Here is a 15,576-nt window from a genome sequence, read left to right as displayed (position 1 = left end):
GTAAACAAAAAGTGTCAGAAAGGGCTTTGTCTTCAAGTGGTTAGAAGAGTAGGTGATGTGTGACATAAGCTTCTAAATGTTGTGCATAAAATTCCAGGACAGTTCAAACCCCCCCCCAATGATCCCATTTTGGAAAGTAGACGCCATATGTGGCATCGCCTGGGGCTATATGTGGCATCAAAATGTAAGCGCGCATTTTTACCATTTATCAGCAGTGTTGGTGAAGGAAATTCTCTCTCTTGCACCCGCATAGGATTTCTTGAGAAGAAACACTTATGATTATTGGACTGTTATGCCCACAATACATCTTGATGAAGAACTGTTTTCTTATATATAATTTTTGAGCACTCATTCATAATATTTCTGATTGTTCACAAAAAGTCTGTGCACTTTACCACTGTATGCTCATGAATACGTCTTTATGAGGAACTGTTGCTTATATATAATTTTTGAGCACTTTATATATAAATATATATATATATATATATATATATATATATATATATATATATATATATATTTTTTTTTTTTGTACACTTGATTATTGTATGAGTTATAGAGTATATTTTTATTATTCACTTAGTTGGGTTTTTGTATTATAACTTTTGACTAGTTATAGTGTATACATATTATTCTGTTATAGGTTTTAGATATATTTTTTTAGATTTTTGTAATTGTGAGCGCGGTTGAAATATTGGTAGCTATGGCGCTCCACCTGAAACAAGATGGTGTATGAATAATTCTCTCAGAAAAAAAGTTAAAATAAAGTATATATGAATTTATATAAAGAAAGGTGATTGGTGCCTAGTACAAATCCGCAATGTTTAAGTTACACTTCACCATACCATATAAACATGACGATATTGGCAATAATATCAAACATTTGTTAAAACAAAAAAATAAAAGTGCTAGTGCCCAGGTGCAAAAAGGTAAAACACTCTGTCTTATGTGTCAGATTCTATAATAATATGTTGTTCAGTGTTTAATGTCCATATAACCACATTATTTTGGAAAGAACTTCCGAACAGTAATAAAGTGACTTGTGCTCAGTGCTTCTTAAATTCTGGAAAAATAATTGGTGCCTTGGTACAAAGGAACATACTACACCCAAACAAAGGGGGTATCCATGGGAGCAAAGTACGCTCCCAGTGTGGCGAACCTCTTCCTAAATAGATCGGAAGAAGAACAAATATATAGTGTACCCAGGAAAAATCTGAAGCTTTACCATAGATACATTGATGATATCATCATCATTTGGGGAGGCTCACTGGAAGAATTACAAAACTTTTTTGATGAAATTAGCCAAAACATATACGACATCTCTTTCACAGGAAATTGGAACAAATACAGTATAGACTACTTAGACCTGCAGATTTTTAAACAGGATGGGAAAATAGGCACATGTACTTTCTTAAAACCAGGGCACGCCAATGTACGTCGGCAGAATGGCACGGGCAGGCATATTGGCGTACAGGTACGTCCAATCTTCAATGCCGCCCTGCGTAAACAGCATTTCTCCATTCTGCCTAGCAACTAGTGACGCAGATCTCTGCTCCATGTGATTGGAGCAGAGATCAGTGTTCACTAAATGAAAGCCCAGCCCCCCCACAGTTAGTAACACACCCCTAGGAACACTTAACCCCTACACTGCCACCCACTGGTCTGCCAGTGACTGCTGTATAAATGACAGTGGTCCCAAAAATGTGTCAGAAATGTCTGATGTGTCCGCCATAATGTCGCAGTCACAATACAAATAGCTGATCGCCGCCATTACTAGTAAAAAAACAAAAAAAATATTGTAAACGCTATAACTTTTGCGCAAACCAATCAATAATCGCTTATTGCGATTTTTTTTTACCAAAATTTGTAGAAGAATACGTATCGGCCTAAACTGAGGGAAAAAAATGTTTTTTTATATATTTTTGGGGGATATTTATTATAACAAAAAGTAAAAAATAATGCGTTTTTTTCAAAATTGTCGCTCTATTTTGTTTGTAGTGCAGGGGTGATCAAATACCACCAAAAGAAAGCTCTATTTCTGGAAAAAAAAGGACGTCAATTTTTTTGGGAGCCACGTCGCATGACCGCGCAATTGTCAGTTAAAGCGGCACAGTGCCGAATCGCAAAAAGTGGTCTGGTCTTTGACCAGCAAAATGGTCCGGTCTGTAGGTGGTTAAAACCACAGATCGCAATGGGTATATTCCAACTAACAGTTGTCATCATCCCCAGTGGATAAGGAATATACCCAAGGGACAACTAATGTGATTATATAGAAATTGTAGCAACAAGGTAGATTTTGAAAAACAAGCTGATGAAATTATACAAAGGTTCATCATAAAAGGATATATAAAAAAAGGGAGCTACGTGGCCTAAAGGAAGAAACAGATGGAAAGAAACAGGCTAATTGACGGGGTACCAAACAGAAGACAACAACAAAAAAACAAAAAAGCGGATATTGAGTTCCTCATAGGATACAACAGACAACACAGGGCCTTGGAACACATTATCAAGAGGCATTGGCCTATCCTGCAATCAGATGATACATTAAAAACTGTGCTATCAAAGAAACCGCTGTTCATATACAGAAGAGCACCAACCCTTAGAAACAAATTAGTAAAGAATGTCATAGACCCTCCGAAACAAATAAAACATTTTGAAAACCTGAAAGGGTTTTTCAAATGTGGGTGATGTCTCCCCTGTAAAACTAGTAAAAAAAACAAGAAAAAAAATCGCACTTTATATCTTCCACAAATGGAAGGGAATATAAAATTAATGAGCTGATTACCTGCAACAGCACCTTTGTTACATACGTAATTGAATGCCCCTGCCGCAAACAATATGTAGGAAGAACCACGCGCCAGCTACATGTAAGAATTAGGGAACATATCACAAATATAAAAAATGGATATAACAAACATAGTGTCTCTAGACACTTTAGGGATCATCACGGCCGGGACCCTAGGTGTATGGTTTTCTATGCAATTGATAAAATAAAAGGGCATTGGAGGGGGGAGATAAAAGGATAAAAGTATCACAAAATGAAACTAAGTGAATTTTTAATTTAGAAACACTCCAGCCGGCAGGCCTCAATATCGATTTAGATCTAAACTGTTTTTTAACAAACTACCAAACAATATTCCCCCATCCCAATCCTTTCTCCCTCTTACACATGGGCTGTGGATATTGATTCAACCCCGCATGGAACTAGAGGTCAATAGTATCCTTCATAAGGGGTCAAAGGTGGTATATACTAAGTATACAAGTACAGAAAGAAACCCACAAGCCCTAAAGATCATATAGATAACTCAACCCTATTTGACTCTCAGGGTTTTTTAGAGGAATTCTTTTAGAAAAAAATTCTATGAAAAAAAAAAAAGATTTTTTTGGATGGCAATATAAATAAGATCCAATTAGGACAAATGTAATTCAATCATAAATTCCCTATACAAAGATTTTACAAGTAACTACTTATGAAAACCTTTTCTCTCTTCCTCTCTAAGGTATTCTTTTCACATCCCCAATCCCAATTTTACTTCTACTCAATTGTCCATTCCCAACTCTTTCAGACAAAATACAGGGTATAACTTGAGACCTTATGGTAATTACCTTGTTCTTCCCAGTCCCTGAGCATAATTTTTCCCTCCTTTTTTCATACATTTTTTTCATTTATTTCTCACTGATTTATTCATTCATAATTTTTTATTCTCCTCGTCTTTCATTTTTATTAAAATATATTTTATTCAAAATAATTTTTACATTTTTACATTTATATTTTTTATTTTTATTCCTTTCCCACTATCATTATTAATATTACTTTAATTTTTTGGGTGGGGTATCATTTGTAATTTTAACAATTTAAATCACTTTAATTTTAGGGTCATTTTTTTCAATTTTAAATTCATATATTTTTTTAGTATATGCATGTATTTACTGTAACTTGTCGCTGGATATATGCATGCACCGTGTATAGATCTTAATGAAATTACAATCTCTAACGCCATTGTATAGATGTCTTAGTAATAAGAATAGGAGCTGGATGTAGTCCAATACCTTTCTGCATGTTAATACATGACTTAACATAGCCGGTATCCATAGAGACATCATTTCCCAGTAAACAATATGGCGTTTTAATGCTCACGCATGCACGGAATGTGCACTACACCCTATAAGATGAGAGAAGTGTACCAAAATGGCCACACCAGATGACGTCCAATGACGAAACGCATAGGGCGTGGCTATAGGACATACACAAACTCTCTCTCGAGGTGGCGGCAGTGAATGTATCTCATGACATACAGCGCTTGTTTTTTCTGAAATATTGTGAGTAATTTTCTTTGGATTTAATAAATTAGAATTTGTTACAATATCACACTATGGATATCTTATTTTTCATCTAATGCAATGTGGTGAGGACAAATAAGAAGAAATTGGACCAGCTCTATATAGCGACACAGGGACTCACACTGTGGAGGCGCCGTAACCCCTACAGGGGCAGGGGAGTTGGTGAGTGCGGAATTTGATTCATGCACGAGAATTGCACCGGTCTTTTTCCAGAATTTAAGAAGCACTGAGCACAAGTCACTTTATTACTGTTCGGAAGTTCTTTCCAAAATAATGTGGTTATATGGACATTAAACACTGAACAACATATTATTATAGAATCTGACACATAAGACAGAGTGTTTTACCTTTTTGCACCTGGACACTAGCACTTTTATTTTTATTTTTTTGTTTTAACAAATGTTTGATATTATTGCCAATATCGTCATGTTTATATTTTATGGTGAAGTTTAACTTAAACATTGCGGATTTGTACTAGGCACTGATCTCCTTTCTTTATATAAATTCATATTTACTTTTTTTTTTCTTAGAGAATTATTCATACACCATCTTGTTTCAGGTGGAGCGCCATAACTACCAATATTGCTTTTTCACGTATGGGACCCCGAAAACCAAGCACCGCCTTTAGGCTTTCTAAGGGTGTACATTTTTTATTTCACTCCTCACTGCCTATCACAGTTTTGGAGGCCATGCAATACCCAGATGACAACCCCCTCCCCCAAATGACCCCATTTTGGAAAGTAGACACCCCAAGCTATTTTCTGAGAGGTATGGTGAGGACCTCGCTTCTTGTCATAAAGTTTTGAAAATTGAAAAAAGAAAAAAAAATACATTTTTCATTTCTTTCTTCATTTTCAAAAATAAATGAGAGCTACAAAATACTCACCATGCCTCTCAGCAAATAGCTTGGGGTGTCTACTTTCCAAAATGGGGTCATTTGGGGGGGGGTTTGTGCCATCTGGGCATTCCATGGTCTCCGAAACTGTGATAGGCAGTGAGGAGTGAAATCAAAATTGGTTTTCGGGGCCCCGTATGCAGCTAGGCTCCCAAAAAGTCCTACATATGTGGTATCCCCGTACTTAGGAGAAGCAGCAGAATGTATTTTGGGGTTTAATTTCACATATGCCCATGGAATGTTTGAGCAATATATCATTTAGTGACAACTTACTGCAAAAAAAGAAAAAAAAAAGTTGTAATTTTTCCGTGTATCTTTTGGCAAAATATAAAATATTCCATGGACTCAACATGCCTCTCAGCTAATAGCTTGGAGTGTCTACTTTCCAAAATGGGGTCATTGGGGGGGGGGGGTTTGTGCCATCTGGGCATTTTATGGCCTTCAAAACTGTTGATAGGCAGTGAGGAGTGAAATCTAAAATTTACACCCTTAGAAATCCTGAAGGCGTTGCTTGGATTTCGGGGGCCCCGTACATGGCTAGGCTCCCAAAAAGTTCCACATGTGGGGGGGGGGGGTTTGTACTGCCCTGCCATTTTAGCACCTCAAGAAATGAGATCAGTCATAAACTAAAAGCTGTGTAAATTCTAGAAAATGTACCCTAGTTTATAGACGTTATAACTTTTGGTCAAACCAATAAATATACGCTTATTGCCATTTTTTTAACCAAAGACATGGCTGAATACATTGTGGCCTAAATGTATGACTAAAATTGAGTTTATTGGATTTTTTTTTTATAACAAAAAGTAGAAAATATAATTTTTTTTCAAAATGTTCGGACTTTTCCGTTTATATCGCAAAGAATAGAAATTGCAGAGGCAATCAAATACCATTAAAAGAAAGCTCTATTAGTGGGAAAAAAAGAACACAAATTTTGTTTGGGTACAGCATTGCATGACCGTGCATTTACCAGTTAAAGCGACGCAGTGCCAAATTGTAAAAAGTGCTCTTGTCAGGAAGGGAGTAAATCCTTCGGGGGCTGAAGTGGTTAATGCTTGCAGCTGATTTTGATAATTAAGGCATTTTCGATTAGTGGAGGCTCACAGAACTCTTTATATTTTAGCAAATACAGGACCCCAAAAAACGAATCACCACCTTTAGGCTTTTTAAGGGCGTAAATTGTTGATTTCACTCCTCACTACTTATCATGGTTTCGTAGGCGCTGAAATGAAATGTCAAAATAGCACAACCCCCCCCCCCCCCCATGACCCCTTTTTGGAAAGTAGACACCCCAAGGTATTTGCTGAGAGGTATGGTGAGTATTTTTCAGCTCACATTTGTTTTGGAAAATGGAGAAAGGATTTTTTTTTCTTCAAAACTTTGTGACAAAAAGCAAGATCGGCAAAATGCTCAACCTGCTTCTCAGCCAATAGATTGGGGTGTCTACTTTCTGAAAAGGGGTTATTTGAGAGGGTTTTGTGCTATCTAGACATTTCATGGCCTCTCAAACTGTGATAGGTAGTGAGTTGTGGAATTACCAATTTACACCCTTGGTTTTTAGGGAACTGTACGCAGCTAGACTACCAAAAAGTCTCACACATGTGGTATACCCATACTCAGGAGAATGATGTGTCCAATGTGAGATGATCTCATATGTAAACATATGAGATCATCTCTCATCGCTGCTCTCCCTCCTCACACAGACAGCGTGTGAGAAGGGAGAGATCAACGGCTGCAGCAGCCGTAAGTTAAAAAAAAAAAAGGAAAAAAAGTGCCATCCGCCCCAGTGCCATCCTCCCCAGTGCCATCTGCCCCCAGTGCAACCTGTTAGTGCTATCTGTTCCCAGTGCCACCTGTTAGTGCTATCTGTCCCCAGTGCCACCTGTTGTCAGTGCCATTTGTCATCAGTGCCACGTATAAGTGCCATCTGTCATCAGTGCCATGTGTCATCAGTGCCACATAGTGCCATCTGTCATTAGTGCCATCTGTCATCAGTGCCACGTATCAGTGCCATTTGTCATCAGTGCCACCTGTCAGTGTCACGTGCCATCTGTTGTCAGTGTCACGTGTCATCAATGCCACTTATCAGTGCCATCTGTCATCAGTGTCACGCGTCATCGGTGCCATGTATTAGTGCCATCTGTCACCGGTGCCACGTATTAGTGCCATCTGTCATCAGTGCCACGTATTAGTGCCATCTGTCATCAGTGCCACATATTAGTGCCACGTATAAGTGCCATCTGTCATCAGTGCCACATATTAGTGCCATCTGTCATCAGTGCCACGTGTCATCAGTGCCACTTATAAGTGTCATCAGTGCCACGTATCAGTGCCATCTGTCATCAGTGCCACGTGTCATTGTCCTGGTGCTCCAGGGCCTTCAAAAGTGTAATAGGTAGTCAACAAGTTAGATGTGTAATTTATGCTCCTAGAACATGAACCGAAAGCTGAAAATTGGTCTGGGCAGGAAGGGTGTTTAAGTGCCCAGTAAGCAAGTGGTTAATAATTAAAAGTAGAAAATATAAAAAAAAATGTCAACATTTTTAGTCTTTTTCTGTTCATATCGCAAAAAAAAATCCCAGAGGTGATCAAATACCACCAAAAGAAAGCTCGAATTCTATGGAAAAAGGACACAAATTTCATTTGCGTACAGCATTGCATGACTGTGCAATTACCAGTTAAAGCAGCTCAGTGCCAAATTGCACAATGTGCTTTGGTCATTTAATTAAGGGGGTAAAACCCTTCTGGGGCATAAGTGATTAAAGCGGAGGTCCACCCTAAAGTGGACCTCCGCTCATCGGAACCCTCCCCCCCTCCGGCGCCACAATTGGCACCTTTCACGGGGGAGGGGGGTGCAGATACCTGTACAGTACAGGTATTCTGCACCCACTTCCGGGATAGCTCTCTGCGGAAAGGGGCGTAGATTACGCCCCTTTCCGCAAGTGCCCCGCTGCCTGCTGGGAAACACACAGATCCCAGAGGCAGCGGGGACCGTCCTTATTGCGCAGCACGATTCGCGCATGCGCAGTAGGGAACCGGGAAATGAAGCCGAAAGGCTCCATTTCCTGATTCCCATAACCAAGATGGCGGCAGCAGCACCTTTACAGACGATCTAGAGATCGGCTTCGGGTGCCGACATCGCGGGGTGCGCTGGACAGGTAAGTGTCACTATTTTAAAAGTCAGCAGCTGCAGTATTTGTAGCTGCTGGCTTTTTAAAAAAAAAAAAAACGTGGAGTCCCGGTGGACTCCCGCTTTAATTACTACCAAAAGAAAGCTCTATTTGTGAGGAAAAAAATTATAAAAATGTAATTTGGGTACAGTGCAGAATGACTTCGCAATTATCAACCAAATAGTGACAACACTGAAAATTGATATGGGCAGGAAGAAGGCAAAAGTGGCCAGTAAGCAAGTGGTTAAACTTGTAAACAAAACGTTCCAGAAGAGGTGGTGCAAAAAAAAAAAAAAAGAGCCGAAACAACGAACTTATCCCTCAGTCCACATTCATACACTTACAGGGTTATCCCTGGACTACACGCCACTGTTTGTTTCAGGACGCGCATGCACAGTGTAGGATCAGCGCTGGGCCTGAATTGCTGACACGCATGCGCTGTGATGACGCAGCGGAGTCTGCCTGGAGGAGGCGTGAGGTGATGTAGTAGAAGACGGTGCGAGGACTGGGAGGCGGAGGACAAGTTGGATTTCTTGTATACATCGATATGAGCTGGATATTACCGGCGACAGGTAACGAGGAAGACTGTACAGACATGCGGCTGAAAGGTGGACAGGATTGGTAGTTCTGAGCACAGAGGTGGAAGTGGCACAGTTGGGTCCAACAACGTGATATGTGACCCATGCAGGTGATGTGACCTTAGTCAGCCGGACATCTGGATGGATGTCAATGGTGAGAGTCTGAAGTGCTATATACAGAGCACCGAAGGCTCATTATATAGATAGACGATATAGATGGGCTGCTGTAGATTTGATCTGATAGATTATTATATTTCGTGTACTGGATGACATTTAGTACAGACTTGGAGATTGTACAGCTGATATCTTGATGTTGGTAGGTTTTCTATCCATTAATGGTGTGCGGTAGGTACATGCAAAGAACCATTTTTGGCTGTAAAGGAGTTAATGGGGATCTCTGTGATGATGTGTGAAGAGGAGACAGCCTGGTCCTGAGTGACGTGTGCCTCTGACTCATAATCACTTTGTCCCTGATGTGTGGGCTGGGTGGCCATCTGCCTCATTCAACTGTCTGTTGTATGCAACCCTCACTTCACTCTTTTCACCAGACTCACTTCTTTTCCTGACTTGTGAAGTGACAGGGCTTCCTCCCAGTTGCAGCAAGGGATCACCCCCATCTTTAGGCTTCAATTTATGAATGGACCTTGTCAATGCGCACTACGTCAATGCGCTTGTTAAAATGTTCAGCTTCGTGATGCACAAATTCATGTTAAAAGTTCTGTTTTTTTTGCTTGCCAAAAACAAAGTTATTCTTACCTGCTCTTTGCAACATATACAGATATTGTACAAAGCAGTCCGATACCTTATCTTTGGCGGGCCCTTCCCATCCTTAGCAAGCCGGGTACTAGGGAGACTCCCAAGTCGGGCTGTGTATGTTCATAGATGCACACTGCGCCAGTAAGCCACACCCCTGCTCCCTCCTCACTGGTGGCAGCAGGAGCCTATGACTCTCAGTGTCTCCTGTGAGACCAGGAAGTGACAGAAGTGCAAATGCAGCCAAGATAGCATTGGAAGAAGTGACAGGAGTCAGGTAAGTGTTTAGGGATGAGGGTTGATAGAACAGATAGTGGGACATGTTTTACCTAAATGCAGGGACTGCATTAAAGTGACTGTAAAGGTTTGTTTTTCTGTTATTCTTACCTGCTCTGTGCAAGGGTTTTGTAAAGAGCAGCCCCGATCCTCCTTTTCTGGGTTCCCCTGGCAGCACTCCTACTCTTTACCGAGTGCCCCCACGGAGACCGGATTTCCATGGGGCACTCTTGCAGGCACGCGCTCCCGAGTCCTGCTGTGTCCATTGATCCTCCTTTAAGGTGCATTAAGGTAAAAAAAACACAAGAGTTTACAACTCTTTAGGGTAAAAAATGTTTTGACTTGGAACCATTTTAAAGGGGTCCTTTCATGCAGGCATTCCAGTTCTCTTGTCAGTTTTTCAGCGGCACCCGATTGGAAGCTCCATGTAAGGTTTGACCATAAATTTAATGCAGTTTCATCCAGATCAGTAGGGATTGGCTACATTTTGATCAGAGTTTAGCTGTACCTCCTCAACAAAAGTCAATTGTTTGATCAACTTCTATAGAATGGACACGCTGGAAAACTTTAATCAATGGCTGCAGCCAATCAGTGTATTTTGACAGCAGCTGGCCCATCTTTCAGAATACAATATCCCAGCATGGGGGATTTCTGTAGATGGAGATATAGATCTTTTTTTTTTTTTTTTTTTTTTTTTTTTAGGGGGTGGCTGAAGGGGAAAAAAATGACCATGACCAGCTTTAGTTTGTATACAAACAATTTTTACTTTTGACGATCCAGTATAAGCTTATGTGAAAAAGTTTGTTTCATGTTGTAAGTTCTGCCGGTCATCTCTTTCCACAATTTACTGGATTACCTGCAGGCCTTGCAGCTTCTCCTGTGCTCGTTCCTTTGGTTTACTTTCCATTTCTAATTACCGCCTTTTCCCATGGTACCTTGGTACACTGCCTGCATACAGTGATGATGTGGCCTGTTTCCTATACTGACTCCACCTCCTGAAACTCCTCCTCTCAGCACCTCTGTAGTTCAGAAGGCAGGTGTAATTACATATTCGGCGACCCATCTCAGTTTGCTACGAGAGTGACGTTCCATCACCACCATCTTGCTAAACCCCGCACTCCTCCATAGTAAGGATATACTAAGAAGGGGGGGAAAGTGGACATCTTGTTACACCCACAGAGTTTTTAATTTTACATATATTTATAACAGTAAAGTGAGTTTATATAGTGAAATACAGTACTTAGAACTCTGTGTGACTAGTTAGATGTTGAATTTTAAAAGCAGCGGCATCCCTGCTCATCTCACAGGTTTACTAATCTCACAGAAGTTCACTGCTTTTAAAATTCAATTCAGGATTCAAGTCCTGTATTTCACTAAATGCAGTTTACTGTTATACGTGTAAATTGCAAAACAGTGGTGGGTGTAACATGTCCGCTTTCCCCCTTCTTAGTGTATCCTTACGGTGGATGAGTGTGGGGTGTAGCAAGATAGGGTCGCCACATATGTCGTTACATCGGCTCTATGAATTCTGCGACACATAAGTGTCTATTTACAGGGTAAAGTAAATATGTGGGGATTCTTTGCAAAGTAAGCTTATAAACCTCAAGATCATTCAGATTAACCTGTTGCCACCCAAAGAGGGTGGGCTTTAACACCCATATTCCGCACATATCCATCCATAGATGGCAGAGGTTTCTTTGATAATGCAGTCACTGCTTGGCCTTGCAGACAAAGGCCGCTTATAGTAATCATTGAGAGCCAACAGGACTGGTTCCTAATCATGTGACTACCGTGTCAGTCACCTGATCGAGCACACCTTTCAGTCCCCTGCATGTAATAGCCCAGTTAAAGGGACCCCGGTTCTGGGCTAGGATAATAGTAGTAGGCTAGAAATAATTAAAATCCAATGTGAAAATGAATATATGATTTTATATTTTGACCATAAATAAGCTTTAAAGTATAGCTGAAGGCAAAACCTTTTTTGTTTGTTTTTGTATAAAGTGGGAAGGGAATGGGACACCTGTCAGTTTTATTTTTATCGCTGTCTGTGCTTCGATCCTTCTGCTCTATATTTGTCCCGTTTACAGCTATCATGAAAATTATGTAAAATCCCAAATTCCAGTCACCAGACTGGGAATAGAGGGTAAATCCTCCACTGGGGACACTAGTTCATTTTGATCCTGGTAAAAACCAAGAATTCCCTCGTTGGAGGGACTTCTCACTTCCTGTTTTTGTCTGTGAAACAGAATGTGAAGGAAAATTTTCCCAATGAAACAAATGGCCATTATGATATTCTGGTCCAAACTATTTAATTCTTAAGGCAGGAAAGGGAATGCAGTTTATTATTCTGAAACCGGGATTGTGTATCTACTATTAAAATAATTTAAGATATTTTACTTCAACCTAAATTACTCCCCCCTTTTTATTTTTTTTCCTGAAGTGTAAACTTGATGAACACATTGAGTCACATAACTGTAATAGAACCCAATGTTTCTCAACTCCAGTCCTTAAGATGCCCCAACAGGTCATGTTTCCAGGCTTTCCATTATTTTGCACAGGTGATTTGATCAGTTTTACTGCCTTAGTAATTATCACAGCCATTTCATCTGAGGGAAATCCTGAAAATATGAACTGTTGGGACGACTGGATTTGAGAAATACTGATATAACCTGATTAGGTGCTGTGTTTCATACCCGGTATTCAATAGCTGGCTTCTGTATTTTCAGTAGCCTGGGAAAACAGAATGGTTAGTGCGGTGTTGGACATTTACATTTACCAAGGGTGGCTTTTCCACAGAACAGGTTGGACAGACATACTGCTGGGGGGAGGGTACCCGAATCCTGTTTGACAGGTGTTGTGTGAGCATTCCACTCTTTAATTTCCTTTTTGTATACATCCTAAGAATTCTTCCAACACCTGTCAGGCATGTATTCTGCTTTGCTATCTAGAAAACATGCTAGGCATTGAATGCGAACGTACAGTACTGTCTTTTTTTTTTTTTTTTTTCCAGTCCATTCTTCAAGTTTTGTTTGCAGCTTATTTCAAAACAATGTTACAACTATAGCTTTACAAAAATTGAAGATTTCACTTGTGAATATATCTAAAAGATATAACCACACTAAAGGGTTTTTTAAACTCCCAAAAAATATAATAAAGATCCTGTTCCCTTAACCACTTATGGACCACCCGCTGTTGTTATATGTCCGGCTGTTGGAAGAGGAGTACCGTTATGGCAGCAGATAGCTGCCATAACCCCCCGTATCCATTTCTTCAGCGGGCAGTCCACTTTTAGATAAAAGCGGTCTCTGCGGCGAGATCACTTTTATCAGGAATGGGAGAGGGGCCCCCCTTCCACCGCGCTCCGGTGGTCTCAGCTGCTGGTGTCGGCAGAGACAATCTCATCCTCTCCCCTGTTTGTGGCTGGCTGCCGAGTGAGGGAAAAATAGCCCCCACTTGGCGCCGTAGCATTGACTGGCAGAAGTGACGGCAAACGTCGCTTCCGCCCAACGCTCTTAAAAGAAGAATTATTATTTAATTTCATTTTTTTTCAAATTACATTTTTATTTCATTTTTTTTTTTTATTGCATTTTTAGTGTAAATATTAGATCTGAGGTCTTTTTGACCCCAGATCTCATATTTAAGAGGTCCTGCCATGCTCTTTTTTTCTATTACAAGGGATGTTTACATTCCTTGTAATAGGAATAAAAGTGACCCAGCATTTTTATTTTTTTTAAAGGGACAGTGTCAAATGAAGAAAAAAAAAATTGTACCATCCTGACGAGCTTGCGCGCAGAAGCGAATGCATATGTGAGTAGCGCCCACATGTGAAAACAGTGTTCAAACCACACGTGAGGTATTGCCATGATCGTTAGAGTGAGAGCAATAATTCTAGCCATAGACCTCCTCTGTAACTCAAAACTGGCAACCTGTAGACATTTCTTAGATGCCACCTGTGGAGATATTTAAGGGTAAAAGTTTGTCGCCATTCCCCGCTCCTGCTGCTCTCCTCATTTCAGTCCATGATTTCCAATTAGTACCATTCATATCTGTGCGACTTCAAGTAGCACCGACTTCCAAGTAGTCCCTGTACTGCTTTGGTCCGACTTTGATTCAAGTTGAGGTCCATAGACCTCCAGTTTACACAGGCATTCCCTGAAATCGTGGCAAAGACCTGTCAAAATTGTGCCACTTTCAAGTTGCAGCAGTGTGAAAGGGGCCTTAGGCAACTAGGACTGCAACTAACGATTATTTTAATAATCGATTAGTTGGCTTATTACTGTTTCGATTAATCGGGTAAAAACCTCAAAATTATGGTGTATAATTTAGTTAATATGTAAAGTTTTTAAAGGCAAACTATTCTTTAATATATGCAATAGTAAATGTAAATAACTAGCTATATAGTTAGAGAACAAAATATGTAATCCACTCTGAGAATAACAGACTGTCACTTATGATGGCCGTTCACAAATTTTTCCTCCCAGAAAATGTTTGTTTTAAAGTGCTTGTAAACCCTCCCCCACAACTTTGTCCTATGTAAATCAGCATAAAAAAACCCTAATGAACACTGCTTGTAGATATCTCCTTACTTGCTTAGTATTGTTATCCTTTTTGTTCTTTAGAAAAACGTCACTGAGCATGCCCAGATCTCCCCTGATTTACGGCACACTCTCTCTATGTCTTATCTATCTGTTATCAGGACTTCCTAGGGCACACAGCACTGAACTCCCAGGAGGCTGCTAATCACTTAGAGCTTCCTTCTACACACCATGTGACATGACATACAGGGTAAACCAGTGAATGGGACAGCAGTACTGCAGTCTTCTCAGCTGAAGCTGATAGGACTCACACAGGCAAACTCTAGGTAATCAGCACAAGTAAATACAATAAAATAAAACAAGTCAGCTATGAACAGGGAAGCAGGGTTGCCATAGAAACGTTGGATTGAGAAGGAGGCTTGGTTAACAGTACAGGAAATGCTCAATGTAAGGGCGGAAATGCACTCCACTGTGGACTCAGAAAACAATAGTTAAGATGGCGCTGCCTAATCCCTGGAAACAAGTTTTATTTTTATTTTTTTATTTTTTTTATTTTTTTTAAAGTTTCTTTAAACAGTAAGTAATATGCAATTTTTGGGCTGGATTACAGTGGCTATACTTTGATAATTACTTATTATAATGGACTAAATGAAAAAAAGCATCAGAGTGGGAGAGTTTACTTCCTCTTTAAGAGCGTTTGTTCAATTTTTTAAATCCTATTGGGGTTAAATCAACGTTCTTTTTGACCACAGTGATGGGAAAATTTGAAGGTACAGAATAGAACATGCAACAGTGTGGACTATTCAGTTTTTAATTTCTGTATTTTGGTTTCTATACGGTTACACCGATGTTTGAAAATTAGATATTTATTTATATATATTTTTTAATATAATATACATTCAGCACTATATTGGTTTAATTTACTGTTTTTTGGAGTAGTTTCTTAACCTCCCTGGCAGTATTCCCGAGTGTGGCTCGGGGTAAGATTTAAATGCCATAAGCGCTATTCCTGAGCCTGACTCGGGACCTCA

At 39.9% G+C, this 15,576-nt stretch overlaps 1 protein-coding gene across 1 annotated transcript in view; it reads left to right on the top strand.

Annotated features, from left to right (window-relative positions):
* Positions 1–8,817: 8,817 nt before the first annotated feature.
* Positions 8,818–15,576, top strand: part of SGSM3 (small G protein signaling modulator 3) — a 732,042-nt gene continuing 725,283 nt past the window's right edge. Inside the window, 1 exon segment of the mRNA XM_077452424.1 lies at positions 8,818–8,975. The gene's annotated coding sequence lies outside the window, so the exon portion shown is untranslated.

The sequence above is a fragment of the Lithobates pipiens genome, unplaced genomic scaffold (assembly GCF_037356315.1).
Source record: "Lithobates pipiens isolate NorthernLeopardFrog02 unplaced genomic scaffold, aLitPip1_a1.2 Scaffold_23, whole genome shotgun sequence".
NCBI lineage: Eukaryota > Metazoa > Chordata > Amphibia > Anura > Ranidae > Lithobates > Lithobates pipiens.
Note: the sequence above shows the minus strand (reverse complement) of the source record. Positions and strands in the feature narration are given on the sequence as shown.